This window comes from Helianthus annuus, chromosome 3 (assembly GCF_002127325.2).
Source record: "Helianthus annuus cultivar XRQ/B chromosome 3, HanXRQr2.0-SUNRISE, whole genome shotgun sequence".
Lineage (NCBI taxonomy): Eukaryota > Viridiplantae > Streptophyta > Magnoliopsida > Asterales > Asteraceae > Helianthus > Helianthus annuus.
This window is the reverse complement of record NC_035435.2, coordinates 121,638,009-121,654,760: the sequence shown is the minus strand read 5'-3', so window position 1 is coordinate 121,654,760 and position 16,752 is coordinate 121,638,009. Positions and strand designations below refer to the sequence as shown.

Genomic DNA, 16,752 nt, shown 5'->3' with positions numbered 1-16,752 from the left:
AGACGGGAGAAGTTTCATGTGCATTAATGTTAGATTGTTAATTTAAAAATGTTACATTTACCTATATACCCTTAATCTAGAAAATTAATATGTTTAATAGTAAACATTATTATAATTTTGTCATTATGATCTCAACTATTAGATCAAAGATCTAATGATGTAGATTGTTTCTTACATTTCTCACAAAAAAAAAAAAAAAAAAAAACCTTTTTTACAGGAACCTCTACCTATTAGAAGATATATTATTTTTGGGGAGAAAATATATATTTTCTTAAATAAACATGAAACATATTACTTTTGGTTGAAAAATGAATTTATATATTTTCTAAGCTAGACTTGAAAATATATTATTTTTGAGACTTATATGAAGTTTATAAATATTTTTGCCAAGGGAAAAATTGTAAATGATTTTTCTATATAAGATTTCTTAAAATATATATTTTGGGAATATATATTGATGTATTTTTATTAGAAATGTTATTCCGGAAAAGTTAATACAAAAATTAAGTACATGAATACTTAATAAACACAATAAAAATACGTATTCTCGTACGTATACATACATACCGGAATACACCACCGACAGTTGGCAAAATACACAAGTATAAGAATATGAGTATAAATACACCCATCCTTGAGGAAGTTATATATGTACAAATACACATATGAGACAAGTTAAAATATATTATTTTAACTAATATTCCAAAATTTGATAAATATAATTTAAGTTAAAATATTTATTATTTTAACAAATAATTATGTACTTGGAATAACATTGATGACACAAAGAAACGTAACTCAAAAATACTAAATAAGACCAAGGTCAAGGCACGACCCACTCGTCTAATGAACCGTAGCACGTTTGTAGGTAGTTGTGCGACGTAAAGGAAGCTTTGAGTTATTTGACCGAAGAACGCAAAACAGTGAGTTCATGTCCCCCTTTTCTTTTAATTGTTTTCAGTTTTATAACTTCAGGGGTGAAGTACATGTTACAAATTGTTTACATACGATTACATTTGGCATGGTTAGCTAAGGAAGGGTACTACTAGATCATGTGAGTGGTGGGTACAACGCTTAAGACCATTAATCCTCGTTGTAGGATCGAGGGACATGAGTGATAGATCTATTTGGGTGTAGCGAGTCCACACCCATGTGGACCGGGGTTTGGCCCATGACTATGTCGTTCCCACCGGATGGCCCAGTACAAAATCTGCTAGGTTTGAGCCTTCCTGCACCATGTCACACATATTAATGTATTAGCTACACATTAATTGTTGGTGCAGTTGTCTGTCGACTACATCTTCGTTCGAGTCCTAGAATAGGTTTGATTGTAAAATGTAGATAATACGAGAAATAGTCAAATTGTATAGGTTTTAGATGTTGGATCGCTCATTAGGCCCATTTAGTGTTTGGACCGCTCGAATGGCAAGACATGGATCGCTCATATAGCAACTGTGTTGAACCGCTTGAGTGGCTACATCCTGGACCGCTCCAATGTCATGGGCCGCTTATTGGGCCTGTCTAATAAGCGGTTCCAAAACACTATATATAGCCCTTTGAGCGATTTCAGTTGTAACAGTTGGAGAAATCGTGCCGAAGTGCTGCCGGTGCGAGATTTGAAGTGTAATCAGCGTCAAATCAATAAAACAAGTAGTTAAAGTGATCTGTGTGCTATTTCTACCTTAGTTTCTTGTTATTCCGCACCTGAAACAAAGGAGAAAGCCTCTGAACGACTCGTTCGGGTCAGAATACGATCCTACATTAATTGATTTGTTTCCTTGTTGCTTTCATACTGGTTTACAAGTACATACATACATACATACTTACAAATGTTTTCAAGGAATGTTCGTGCACACATACAAAACACATGAACTCGCTCAACTTTTGTTGATGTTTTCAAACTACATGTATTTCAGGAAATTGATTATGGATCTAGGCGGGCGTTCAAGATTTCAAGTTGTGTCTTCGAATAAAAGATGTCATCCAGTGTCGAAGGGTTTGGATTGTGCATCTTATCTTGGATAAGATACATAGTTCAAAGCCTAGCTTTTAGTAGTGTCTTTTGCTAAGTCCAGTTTGGAACCTAAAACTTGGGTTGTTATGTACTTGAAATTGAAGTCTTGGGTTGTGGTGAAACAATGACGATTATAATGTTTAAACTTAATTTATGGATGAACATCATGGTTTTATCATATAGATGTTTGTTATGGTTGAATGCAATGATATTAAGCAAGTCACACCAAATCATGCTTCCGCAAAAGTCAGGGTGTGACACTACCTCCGCACCTTATTGTAAGGCCTGCAAGAAGAAGCATTCGGGAAGATGTTCCACATACTGCAACTTCTGCAAGATACCGGGACATAAGGAAGAAGACTGTAGGAAGAAACCCATCAATGGAGTATGCTTCAATTGTGGAGAAAAGGGGCATATTAAGCCGAACTGTCCGAAACTAGCTCCAGCCATGAACAACAAGACTACTAAAAATGCTAGAGCATTTGTTCTGACAGCCGAAGATGCAAATGATTCCGGACGTGATTGCCGGTACGTTTTTAGTTAATGATGTTTTTGCTAAAGTATTATTTGACTCTGGTGCGAACTAAAGTTTCATTAATACTTCATTTTGCAAACTTCTCAATCAACCATTAACTAAACTTCAACAAGAATGCCTAGTAGAAACAACAAATGGAGAATCCATTAATATTACGGAAATCTTGCATGGAGCAAGAATAGAAATTTTAAACCGTAATTTTATGGCTAACCTTTACCCAATGAATCTGGCTGGATTTGATATTGTATTAGGAATGGATTGGTTAGTAGCCAATAAAACCAGTATTTTATGTGATCAAAAGTCAATACAAGTAAATTCACCAAAGGGTGAAAAGATCACAATTAAAGGAGATAAGTCATCTAGATCCACAAAATTCATCTCTGTGATGAAAACAGCAAGTTATGCAAGGAAATGATCACTAGTATATATGATTTCCATAATCATTAACACTAAAGGAAAAGAATTGAAAGATATTCCTGTAGTATCTCAATTCTTAGATATGTTTCCAGAAGAATTACCAAGACAACCGCCAGATAGGGAAGTCGAATTCAAAATTCACCTACTATCAGGGACAACACCGATTGCCAAGGCACCTTACCGTTTGGCACCAGCAGAGATGCAAGAACTGAAGAAACAACTAGACGAACTTCTGGAGAAAGGATTCATACAGCCTAGTTCATCGCCATGGGGAGCACCAATTTTGTTTGTCAAAAAGAAAGACAGATCAATGCGTATGTGCATTGATTACCGAGAATTGATCAAGGTCACGATTGAAAATCGGTACCCATTACCAAGAATCGATGATTTGTTTGATCAATTGCAAGGAGCTCGATTCTTTTCTAAGATCGATTTACGCTCAGGATATCATCAATTGAAAGTACAGGAAGAAGACATTCCTAAAACTGCCTTTAGAACAAGGTATAGCCATCATGTATTTACAGTCATGCCATTTGGTTTAACCAATACCCCAGCCACATTTATGGACATGATGAACAGAATATGTAAACCATATCTGGATAAACTCATAATTGTCTTTATAGATGATATTCTTATTTACTCCAAGAAGAAAAAGGAACATGCAGTGCATCTGCATGCATTCCTTACACTATTGAGAAAAGAAAACCTTTACGCTAAATTCTCAAAATGTGAATTTTGGTTAGAAGAAGTACAATTCCTTAGACATTTAGTTAATCATGAAGGAATTCATGTGGATCCCACAAAGATCGAGGCGATTACTAAATGGAAAGTCCCTGAGTCACCAACGGAGGTGAGATTTCTCAGACTGGCAGGTTATTATCGATGATTTATCCGAGATTTTTCTAGAATAGCCATTCCTTTAACAAAAGTGACCTGTAAATCAGTTAAGTTTGAATGGGGACCGAAACAAGAAGAAGCCTTTAAAATTCTTAAGCAAAGATTAACCAACGCACCCATACTAGCGTTACCCGAAGGAACTGAAGACTTTGTAGTCTATTGTGACGCTTCTAAGTTAGGTTATGGATATGTGTTGATGCAACGTCAAAAGGTTATAGCCTATGCCTCTAGACAACTTAAGAATCATGAAGATAATTATACAACCCATGATCTAGAGTTAGGAGCCATAATCTTTGTCCTTAAAATTTGGAGACATTACCTTTATGGTAGTAAGTTTACCATTTTCACCGATCACAACAATCTAAGATATGTTTTTCGGGCAAAAAGAGTTAAATATGAGACAAAGATGCTGGATGGAAATCCTTAGTAATTATGATTGTAATATCCAATACCATGCAGGAAAGGTTAATGTAGTAGCCGATACTTTGAGTCGAAAGTATCATGAAAAACCAAGAAGAGTATGTTCTCTTAAATTAAATCTGAAGATAGATTTAAATGAACAGATTAGGGAAGTACAAGAATCAGTAATCAAGAACGATACTGAAAAATTAAAAGGAATGATTAAGGAATTAGAACAAGAAACATATGGATTTTGGAGATTCCATAAGAAAAGGATTTGGACACCTAAACAAGGAAATGTACGCCACCGAATATTAGAAGAAGCCCATAAGTCTAAGTATACGATACATCCTGGAAGTGATAAAATGTATCAAGACTTAAGAAAGAATTTCTGGTGGATAGGAATGAAAAAGGATATAGCAGCCTATGTTGCTAAGTGTCTAACCTGTTCCCAAGTTAAAGCTGAACATCAGAAACCCTCAGGTTTATTGCAGCAATTAGAAATGCCAATATGGAAATGGGAATTGATAACAATGGACTTTGTTACCAAATTACCCAAGACATGAAAAGGTAATGATACAATCTGGGTGATTGTAGATAGATTAACCAAGTCTGCTCATTTCTTACCGATGAAGGAAACTTTCAGTATGCAACAGTTAGCCAAGTTATATGTAAATGAAATAGTTTCATTACATGGACTTCCTTTATCTATTGTATCTAATAGAGATAGCCGTTTTACTTCTCATTTTTTGGACTAGTTTCCAAAAAGCAATGGGAACCAAGCTAAATCTAAGCACAGCTTATCATCCTCAAACGGATGCACAAAACGAAAGGACAATTCAGACAATGGAAGATATGCTTAGAGCTTATGTAATTGATTTCGGAGGAAATTGGGACGATCATTTACCATTAATAGAATTTTCCTATAATAACAGCTATCATACCAGTATCAATGCTGCACCATTCGAAGTACTTTATGGGCGAAAGTGCCGGACTCCCGTCTGTTGGGAAGAAATTGGAGAAAAGCAACTGTCTGGACTAGAGATAGTACAAGAAACAACAGATAAGATTATTCAATTCAAGGAAAGACTAAAAGCAGCACGCGATCGACAAAAAAGTTATGTTGATAACAGGCGAAAGCCATTGGAGTTCCAAGTAGGAGATAAGGTATTATTAAAGGTTTCACCATGGAATGGAATAGTTAGATTCATCAAAAGAGGAAAGCTAAGCCCTAGGTATGTTGGACCTTTTGAGATTATTAAAAGGATAGGACCAGTACCTTACCAACTACAACTGCCAGAGGAAATGACAGGGATACATGATGTATTTCATGTATATAATCTCAAAAGGTGCTTGGCAGATGAATCATTAGTGGTACCTCTTAAGGACATAGAGGTAGATGAGAAACTTAAGCTTGTAGAGAAACCCCTACAGATTGAAGACAAGAAGGTCAAGAATCTCAAACACAAGAGATTAGTTCTAGTCAAAGTGAAATGGGATTCCAAGAGAGGACCAGAGTACACTTGGAAGCTTGAATCAGAGATGCAGAGGAAATATCCACACCTGTTCAAGTAGACCTCGAGGACGAGTTCTAAAACAAGGTGGGAAGGATATAACAACCCTCCTAAAATCATTAAAACAACCCTATACGTCCTAAAATACACACCGTATATGAAAAACGGCCCGAAATACCTTTAATTTAATAAAAATTAAATAAAAACGAAATTCCCTACTCGCTTGCGGGGCGCGACGAAGACAGCAAGAGCTGTCGAGGGCCGCGACCCCCTTGACACCAGGCGCAGCCCGGTGCCGCCACGTGTCGCAATCCGTGTCGAGGCTAGGGTCAAGTCAGCAAAGCTAGGGCATACCCTAGAGGCTCTGGCGGGGCGCGACGACCCCTCTTGTTTCTGTCGCGGGGCGTGAGGAAGTGGCCGAACAACCCTATAAATAGAGGCCATCGGCTTCATTTGCCAAATCATTCAAATCTCGATCGCTCTCTCAATTTCTCTAATAGCTAAAGTAATTTCCGGGCATAATACCCAATAATTAGCAAAGCTCTGCCTCGATGTATGTAACGCCCCAAAATTATGCAAATTAATTATGTTACTTAAGATGTCTAGTCATGTATTATTTTACCTAGTTAAGTATGTATATGTTAGTAACTTGATTAGAAGGAAGGTTATATGACAAATAAAATATCTAAGTAAATAGGAGGACTAAACTTGTTAAAAGGTTGAAAGTTTAATAAATAAAAGAAAAAAATAAAAAACACACACCCTGGTGTGATGGCGTGGATCGATCAGAGCAAAGGGGGGAGAAGACAAACCCTAACTTCATGAAATTCTCAAGAATTGAAAGAGATTAGGAGCCCAAACTAATGCATGAACTCGAAACCTCAATCATCTAAGCTTGTACAACAAACGGTAAGTCGAATTTTCTGTTTTGAATGAATTGTAGGAAGTGGGTTTACACCCAATCATGAAATTATGTGGAAATTATATGTAATAGAGGGTTAGGGTTTCATAATGGTTCGAAATCTTTGCTTGATTTCTGATTGATTGAATGATTTAAGTATATTACCCAATTGTTGTGAAGAAATCATAAACCCAATGTTTTGCATGTATGCTATGATCTTGAATAGAGATAGAAAAATTAGTTAAGATGGTGTAGGATGGAAGAAAGCTATGAACTTGATTGATTCTTGTTAGATTAGAAGGTGAATAAGAAGAGTTATGCTATAAATACTTGTACACTATGCTTAATTAACGGTACGCCCACCAAGTGTATGATGAAATGCCTAAGTGACGATTTTAGATGAATTATGTATAATGATGGATGGGAAAAAGTATAGAATGTAATAATGAAGAATTATAGTGAAACCCATTTGTGCTAGTTGTATGGTGGAATCTAATAATTTTATGTTAGTGAAATTTATGTGAAGTTGAAGTATGAATGTATGTTGGTTGAAGATGATTATGTGAATTGGTTGAATTCATGTATTAAGAGCTTGTACAATGTGTTTATAATGTTGTATGCACACCAAGCGTTTGATGAAATGCTTGAATCATTAGCTAATGCACACATACATTCACGCATGTGTAGTTTCAATGTGGTTCATGTTCTATGTAAGAATTTGTGAGAATTATTGTATCATATGGTCTTTAACAAGTTTATGATGCTTAGCATAAATTGTGAACATGAATTGATGAGTTAAAGTCGAGATTTAGTTCATAATTCCAAAGATTTACAAAGCTGATTGGAAGTAATTATTGTTGCGCACCTGTTTTGAAAAATTCGTATAAAATCAACCGTAGCTCGGTTTAAGGCATATGATATATCGTTGAAAAGGTTGTTTCGCATATTATATTTCATATTTGGTCATAAGAGGCTGGTTATGAGATTTAGTGGGTCAAAACAGCATGAAAAGTTAGTAAATTCGTTTTGACAGCAAGCTGTTTGGAAGCATTTCAGCTTCTGTGCTGATTTTGTAAAAATCATATAAAATCATAGGAATGTCCGATTGTTACGATCTTTATATGCTTAGAAAGATCTCTGAGTGTAGATCATATCATATTTGAACATGAAGAACTGAATCAGAAGATAAATGGGTTAAAATGTGCAGTGAACAGCTGCTGCGCAGAAAGTTGCTGCACAAATTTTAGTATAAACATTTAGTAAAAATAGTTGTATTGTTATGCACACTTGTATGAATCATGAACTACTGATTTTAATAAATTATTAGTAAGTTATTTGATTGTTTTAAGTGTCTAAAACACTTACCAACTAGTTTATGCATATAATTGCACCAACGGGTCGAAACGGGTTGTTGATAGAAAATAGTAGAATGGTATGAAATGTTTAACATATGAAGCAAGTTGCCTAACTTAGAAAAGGTTATCATTCTAAGTATGGAATTTTGAAAGAATAACGAACATGATGTAAATACATAATTATGCATGCTAGAAGCTCATGTATGACTGTTGTGATGATGGAATGATAAATTGTTAGATTGATTAGCATTGTAGTATTATGATACATGTTGAACTCGTTAAGCGATTGACACGTGAATAGAAGTGTGATTAGTGATGCGTATGATTATGTATACTAACTATTGAATGGATGTAATGGAATGAGATAATAGGAACGTGTCAAGGAGAGGTCAAGCATAGGAGGATAACGGGTCAAGATAAGGCAAGATGACAAATACACTTATTGGAGTACTCGAGGTAAGTGAATTTCGATTCACTTTTTAGTAGGTTTAATAGAATTTAATACTTATGTTTACGAAACATCATGAAAGAACATGTAATAATCAGAAGTACAAAGCCAATAATGCCTCATTATTGAAGAAGGTTGTATTTAAGCCGAAAGTAAATTGGTGGGTTTAAACGGGTCGAATTTTATGTGCATATGTTGCGTAATGAAATGAAATTCGTTATGGTTAAGACCTTGGGTAAGAATTTTAGTCATTATGTAAGGGGAACATTTCCCGGACCATTAGGTACAAGTTTTATATGATTCGGTTGTCGGTCAATGAATGAACGGATTGTTTCGTTTTAGTGTAGGAAATTTTATAAGTATATGTGTATAGGAATCCAAAGGCCACGTGGGTTGAATCGTAGATTGTCTATACTATGTAAAGTTTTGAATGTGACATTCCGGCATAAACCTACATGTAAAAGAAGCTTGTGTATATATTCGTGATTAATTGATTGTGCGAAGGAAGGAACATTGGCATGAATGAAGGTACGCACATATATATATAAGTGTATATATATATATATGTATGTATGTATGATAATAAGTACGTAGGTGTGAATGTATGTGTGAATGAATGTTCAATGCTTAAGACATATGCATGAACGTATCAAAGGGTTCGAGTATTTATGGATACTAATGATGTGCGTTGAGTTGGAATGTAATGTAGGTATGGGGTCGTTGGCTTCATGAAGAAATGGAGCTGGATTTGGATAAGAGTATTTAAGAAAGCGCTTGGACAATTCCACGACTACTTTATAGAATGCTCTACGAAATTTTATTATATAGTTTAATGTTGAATGGTATGTTGATAACTAATGGTTTGGTTGTACGTGGTGTCCACAGGTATCGCTTGGGTTTTCTCTACTTTTATTGAAGTGAAGCGGACTTAGTTCGAGTTGAGAGCAAGGATTGTACGGGCTAGAATGGTCACATAGTGTAACTCATATAGGTTTTGAAGTATTAATGTTATAAAACGTTATAAATCCGTTTTAATGAATATATGGCATTTCGCATTTGAACTTTCATGTGTTTGATATGTCTATTAAAGAACGAAATTTTTGGGCTCTTGTTTTCCGCTGCGTCGTATTTTAAGTTATTACGCGTTAGTCTTACAGGGAATTGTTCTTATTACGAACGGGTCATGCCCGAATTTTGTTAAATAATAGTATGATAATATTACATTTTGGAATGTGTAATTTGGGCGTAACAAGTTGGTATCAGAGCCCTGGTTTGAGAGAATTAAGTACGAGAGTATAAGTACTTGAACTCAAACCTGTGTGCTCTTGTGATAAGGAACCCGTACAATCCATGACTCGATCAAGATCTAAAGGTAGAAATGGAACGAAAATGTGTAAGTATGTATTAGATTATGTATTTGAAAGAAACTAATAGTGTGTTATGTGCAAGGTAAGCTTAAGATCTTGAAGAGGATGATCCGTGAATACAGAATGGGATGAACGCTAAGGCGGGCAAAGGTGCAAATAGGCAAATTAACCCCAGGTACACATTACTAATATGTATGAGTACCGATGTCAAAAGAAAAAGGAAGGGGTCTCCTTGGGAGGGAAATTATTAAACGAAAGACAATGATGTGGTCTTGGGGAAGTTTTAGAAATGTGCACGAAACTGAAACCCATTTCTCGGGCATAAGGCGATGATTACACGAAGGCACGAAACTAGTGTGTGAATTGCGCACCTGGCCAGTACGCAAGAAGCATATGACGTTCGTGAGACCGTGGCAATTATTGCAGGTATGTCCGGTAGAACTGGGTAGCAGGTGGGCGCTATGTTGTAGCGAATCCGAAATAGCAAATCCATTGCGGATTTGGTTATGCTAACGAAGGTTATGAAAAGTTATGCGAGTCGACCGGTTCTAGCGAACAAGTCGAATAAGAATAAGCTACCATCCGTTTTGAACGGGTGATTTTGAATGCTCTAATGAATGCTAGAAGCTTAATCCGTTATACGGATTGAAAGAAGAAGTTATGATTAAATGTGAAAAACCCAATTATTTGGGTAGTGGAAAATGTGTATGCTTAACTCTCGTTGAGAGTGTTTATGCCAAACCCAATTATTTGGGTAGTGGAAAATGTGTATGCTTAACTCTCGTTGAGAGTGTTTATGCCAAACCCAATTATTTGGGTAGTGTAATGTGTATGCTTAACTCTCGTTGAGAGTGTTTATGCCAAACCCAATTATTTGGGTAGTGGAATGTGTATGCTTAACTCTCCTTGAGAGTGTTTATGCCGAAACCCAATTATTTGGGTAGTCGAATGTGTATGCTTAACTCTCTTTGAGAGTGTTTATGCCAAACCCAATTACTTGGGTAGTCGAATGTGTAAGAAAGAAGAAAGCTCATATGTGGATGGAACTAAAATGAAGTGATTATGATTCGACAACTGAGATGACTAACTTTAAAATCTTGTTGCCGAAGGTAGGTAAAACTTTAAGTTTTTGCTAGAGCACATGTAAGAAAGAAAAGGTACGAATGATATGTTTGAAGCCGATAGTGTGTAAGTTAAGATTTTTCCTTAAGGCGGATGTGGGATTTTAAGTTCATATGATAGAATGTGAATTTACAAGCGTGTAGGAAGAAACGGGAGGTTAAACGGGTAAACGGTTCAAAAGACACGCGCGTTTTAGTGCGTTCGGACGACGAAACGGATCTGCAGTAAAGGGACTTTTCTAGAGGTCGTCGCCGACGGGTTCCCACCCCGTCGCCGACGGGCTCCCAAAAGTGTGAAAGAGGCCGACGGCCTAACCGACTGGTTACGGGTTAAATTGGACGACGGGCATTTTAAGAGGCCGTCGCCGACGGGTGCCCACCCCGTCGCCGACGGGCTGTCTAGCCCACTTCTCCGTTTTGCTTAATTTTGCATTTCCAAATGACCCGTAACGCATTCCGATGATTCGTAAAGTTTCTTATGAGCATATAGGGATGTACATAAGTAGATAAGCGTGTAAGTATGTTTATATGTAACCGTATATGTACGTAGAACTTATGCAAGTAGGTATGCGCGAAAGTATGTAAGTTTATAGTGTGGGAACAAGTACTAGTTATGTATGTATAAATGTGTATGTATAGATATCGGTTTATGTAGGTACGCAAGTATTTATATAAGAGCACAAGCATCATGCGAATGAATATGAAAATGTGTACGTATGTATGCATGATGATATGTATGAGCGTATGCATGTATGCGAAAAATATAGGAAATGTGTGTACGTATGTAGATGTATAAATATATGAGTATGTAAGTACATATATGATGTATGAGTAGATTGAAATAAATCGATTTATTTCGATTAGTAAATGTATGAATGTAATATGCTTAAATAGGAAATTAGAAACAAGCCGTAGACTTAAGTTTGTATGAATAATAATTGTATACAATTGGAATAGATTCAATGAATGAAATGCAAGGGATGATATGTGCTAGAAACTAGCAATATGAAATGAAGGACACTAATAAGAGCTCTGGAGCAGAATCTAACATAAGTATAGTTATGAAAGTAACTTACTTATTATAAGGGCATAGGAACGATGTGTACGATTACGTACATACATGAATTAAACATTTGCCAAGATCCCAAATGCGTTTAGGTTGTAGTAAGTATAGTGGATGAACAACTTGAAAGAGGTAAGAGTAGAATGGTCTAGTTTGAATGAGAAAGGTTTCGGGGACGAAACCTCTTTTAAGGGGGGTAGACTTGTAACGCCCCAAAATTATGCAAATTAATTATGTTACTTAAGATGTCTAGTCATGTATTATTTTACCTAGTTAAGTATGTATATGTTAGTAACTTGATTAGAAGGAAGGTTATATGACAAATAAAATATCTAAGTAAATAGGAGGACTAAACTTGTTAAAAGGTTGAAAGTTTAATAAATAAAAGAAAAAAATAAAAAACACACACCCTGGTGTGATGGCGTGGATCGATCAGAGCAAAGGGGGGAGAAGACAAACCCTAACTTCATGAAATTCTCAAGAATTGAAAGAGATTAGGAGCCCAAACTAATGCATGAACTCGAAACCTCAATCATCTAAGCTTGTACAACAAGCGGTAAGTCGAATTTTCTGTTTTGAATGAATTGTAGGAAGTGGGTTTACACCCAATCATGAAATTATGTGGAAATTATATGTAATAGAGGGTTAGGGTTTCATAATGGTTCGAAATCTTTGCTTGATTTCTGATTGATTGAATGATTTAAGTATATTACCCAATTGTTGTGAAGAAATCATAAACCCAATGTTTTGCATGTATGCTATGATCTTGAATAGAGATAGAAAAATTAGTTAAGATGGTGTAGGATGGAAGAAAGCTATGAACTTGATTGATTCTTGTTAGATTAGAAGGTGAATAAGAAGAGTTATGCTATAAATACTTGTACACTATGCTTAATTAACGGTACGCCCACCAAGTGTATGATGAAATGCCTAAGTGACGATTTTAGATGAATTATGTATAATGATGGATGGGAAAAAGTATAGAATGTAATAATGAAGAATTATAGTGAAACCCATTTGTGCTAGTTGTATGGTGGAATCTAATAATTTTATGTTAGTGAAATTTATGTGAAGTTGAAGTATGAATGTATGTTGGTTGAAGATGATTATGTGAATTGGTTGAATTCATGTATTAAGAGCTTGTACAATGTGTTTATAATGTTGTATGCACACCAAGCGTTTGATGAAATGCTTGAATCATTAGCTAATGCACACATACATTCACGCATGTGTAGTTTCAATGTGGTTCATGTTCTATGTAAGAATTTGTGAGAATTATTGTATCATATGGTCTTTAACAAGTTTATGATGCTTAGCATAAATTGTGAACATGAATTGATGATTTAAAGTCGAGATTTAGTTCATAATTCCAAAGATTTACAAAGCTGATTGGAAGTAATTATTGTTGCGCACCTGTTTTGAAAAATTCGTATAAAATCAACCGTAGCTCGGTTTAAGGCATATGATATATCGTTGAAAAGGTTGTTTCGCATATTATATTTCATATTTGGTCATAAGAGGCTGGTTATGAGATTTAGTGGGTCAAAACAGCATGAAAAGTTAGTAAATTCGTTTTGACAGCAAGCTGTTTGGAAGCATTTCAGCTTCTGTGCTGATTTTGTAAAAATCATATAAAATCATAGGAATGTCCGATTGTTACGATCTTTATATGCTTAGAAAGATCTCTGAGCGTAGATCATATCATATTTGAACATGAAGAACTGAATCAGAAGATAAATGGGTTAAAATGTGCCGTGAACAGCTGCTGCGCAGAAAGTTGCTGCACAAATTTTAGTATAAACATTTAGTAAAAATAGTTGTATTGTTATGCACACTTGTATGAATCATGAACTACTGATTTTAATAAATTATTAGTAAGTTATTTGATTGTTTTAAGTGTCTAAAACACTTACCAACTAGTTTATGCATATAATTGCACCAACGGGTCGAAACGGGTTGTTGATAGAAAATAGTAGAATGGTATGAAATGTTTAACATATGAAGCAAGTTGCCTAACTTAGAAAAGGTTATCATTCTAAGTATGGAATTTTGAAAGAATAACGAACATGATGTAAATACATAATTATGCATGCTAGAAGCTCATGTATGACTGTTGTGATGATGGAATGATAAATTGTTAGATTGATTAGCATTGTAGTATTATGATACATGTTGAACTCGTTAAGCGATTGACACGTGAATAGAAGTGTGATTAGTGATGCGTATGATTATGTATACTAACTATTGAATGGATGTAATGGAATGAGATAATAGGAACGTGTCAAGGAGAGGTCAAGCATAGGAGGATAACGGGTCAAGATAAGGCAAGATGACAAATACACTTATTGGAGTACTCGAGGTAAGTGAATTTCGATTCACTTTTTAGTAGGTTTAATAGAATTTAATACTTATGTTTACGAAACATCATGAAAGAACATGTAATAATCAGAAGTACAAAGCCAATAATGCCTCATTATTGAAGAAGGTTGTATTTAAGCCGAAAGTAAATTGGTGGGTTTAAACGGGTCGAATTTTATGTGCATATGTTGCGTAATGAAATGAAATTCGTTATGGTTAAGACCTTGGGTAAGAATTTTAGTCATTATGTAAGGGGAACATTTCCCGGACCATTAGGTACAAGTTTTATATGATTCGGTTGTCGGTCAATGAATGAACGGATTGTTTCGTTTTAGTGTAGGAAATTTTATAAGTATATGTGTATAGGAATCCAAAGGCCACGTGGGTTGAATCGTAGATTGTCTATACTATGTAAAGTTTTGAATGTGACATTCCGGCATAAACCTACATGTAAAAGAAGCTTGTGTATATATTCGTGATTAATTGATTGTGCGAAGGAAGGAACATTGGCATGAATGAAGGTACGCACATATATATATAAGTGTATATATATATATATATATGTATGTATGTATGATAATAAGTACGTAGGTGTGAATGTATGTGTGAATGAATGTTCAATGCTTAAGACATATGCATGAACGTATCAAAGGGTTCGAGTATTTATGGATACTAATGATGTGCGTTGAGTTGGAATGTAATGTAGGTATGGGGTCGTTGGCTTCATGAAGAAATGGAGCTGGATTTGGATAAGAGTATTTAAGAAAGCGCTTGGACAATTCCACGACTACTTTATAGAATGCTCTACGAAATTTTATTATATAGTTTAATGTTGAATGGTATGTTGATAACTAATGGTTTGGTTGTACGTGGTGTCCACAGGTATCGCTTGGGTTTTCTCTACTTTTATTGAAGTGAAGCGGACTTAGTTCGAGTTGAGAGCAAGGATTGTACGGGCTAGAATGGTCACATAGTGTAACTCATATAGGTTTTGAAGTATTAATGTTATAAAACGTTATAAATCCGTTTTAATGAATATATGGCATTTCGCATTTGAACTTTCATGTGTTTGATATGTCTATTAAAGAACGAAATTTTTGGGCTCTTGTTTTCCGCTGCGTCGTATTTTAAGTTATTACGCGTTAGTCTTACAGGGAATTGTTCTTATTACGAACGGGTCATGCCCGAATTTTGTTAAATAATAGTATGATAATATTACATTTTGGAATGTGTAATTTGGGCGTAACAATGTAAGTATCATAGCCCCCGGTTACGTATTAGATACGCTACCCAATTGATCTAGTGCTCCGTAACGCATGTCAAGGCTCTGCCTGACTCAGTCGTAGGAGTTTTGTCTCGGGGAGGGTATAACTAATGTAAATTTGGGTTATTATACTAACGCGTGTGCATTGTCTAAATTTAATAGATTATAACCAAGAAGTCACAAGGAAGTACCTAAATCAGCAATATGAGTGATTCCTCTTTTATAAATTCTTTTTCTGAGTTAATCCTTCCTTTCGTAAACCCTTTTTGTGAGTAATCCTCATTTTGTGAAACCTTTTTGGTGAACTGTTTTTACAAAACCTCAAATGTTTTAAACTATAATTAACAGTGATTGAGTATTTTTGATTCTACAATTATCGTCAGTATGTTGGGGTTTTGTATACAAAATTTGTTACTACACTGTGAGTAGTAACATTACCACCAGTCAGGATTGACAGTACCGTATGTGGTAATTAAAGTAGATATAAACAAATGTAATTGTTGGATTGCCCTCAATGCTGTAAAATGATAAAACTTGTTTTGATTAAACTGGGATTCACTCGCCAGTATTTCTTGCTGATAAAATGTTTTTAAACGCGTTTCAGGTAACAAAATTTGAAAGCCAATTAGAAGCCAGTTGTACAACACTGAAGGCTTGGAAAAGTGGCTATAAAAGTTACCTAAATAAAGAAGAAGTTTTACTTTAATAAATTATGGTTTGTCCCTAACAACATGTTTGTAATGGAAACTTGGGTTTTTCTCATGTATTTGTTATTATAAAAATGTGGTGTTTAACTCTGATAACTATTTCCTAACTACGGTCCTGATGTAAATTCCGCTGCCAAATTAGTAAACACCGATACCCCCAGCTCGGAGTAGCTCGCGGCTGCCCGCCTCCCGTGGCAGGGGTCGGGGGTTGTGACAGGATTTAATATAATTAATTTAATTATAAATATGTTATAATAAATTGAGATGGACCATTTTGCCCTTGAAGAAAAAGACAAAATAACCAGATTTTAATAGCAAAATAAGAGGTGATTTGATTTTTGGACAAAAATGGCAATAAAAGTGAATCCACAGGGATCCAGATTTAAAAGGTT

The 16,752-nt window shown here is 35.3% G+C and overlaps 1 long non-coding RNA gene across 2 annotated transcripts; it reads left to right on the top strand.

Moving 5' to 3' along the window:
• The first annotated feature begins 6,343 nt into the window (after window positions 1-6,343).
• On the top strand, window positions 6,344-15,447 carry LOC110929572. Of its 2 annotated transcripts, XR_002587256.2 has the most exons (4): window positions 6,344-6,685; window positions 8,404-9,852; window positions 9,935-10,022; window positions 14,306-15,447. It is a non-coding gene; the product is annotated as an uncharacterized LOC110929572 (long non-coding RNA). The 2 variants fall into 2 exon arrangements; XR_002587257.2 differs by lacking the exons at window positions 6,344-6,685; window positions 8,404-9,852; window positions 9,935-10,022 and adding an exon at window positions 10,771-12,587.
• Window positions 15,448-16,752: the final 1,305 nt, after the last annotated feature.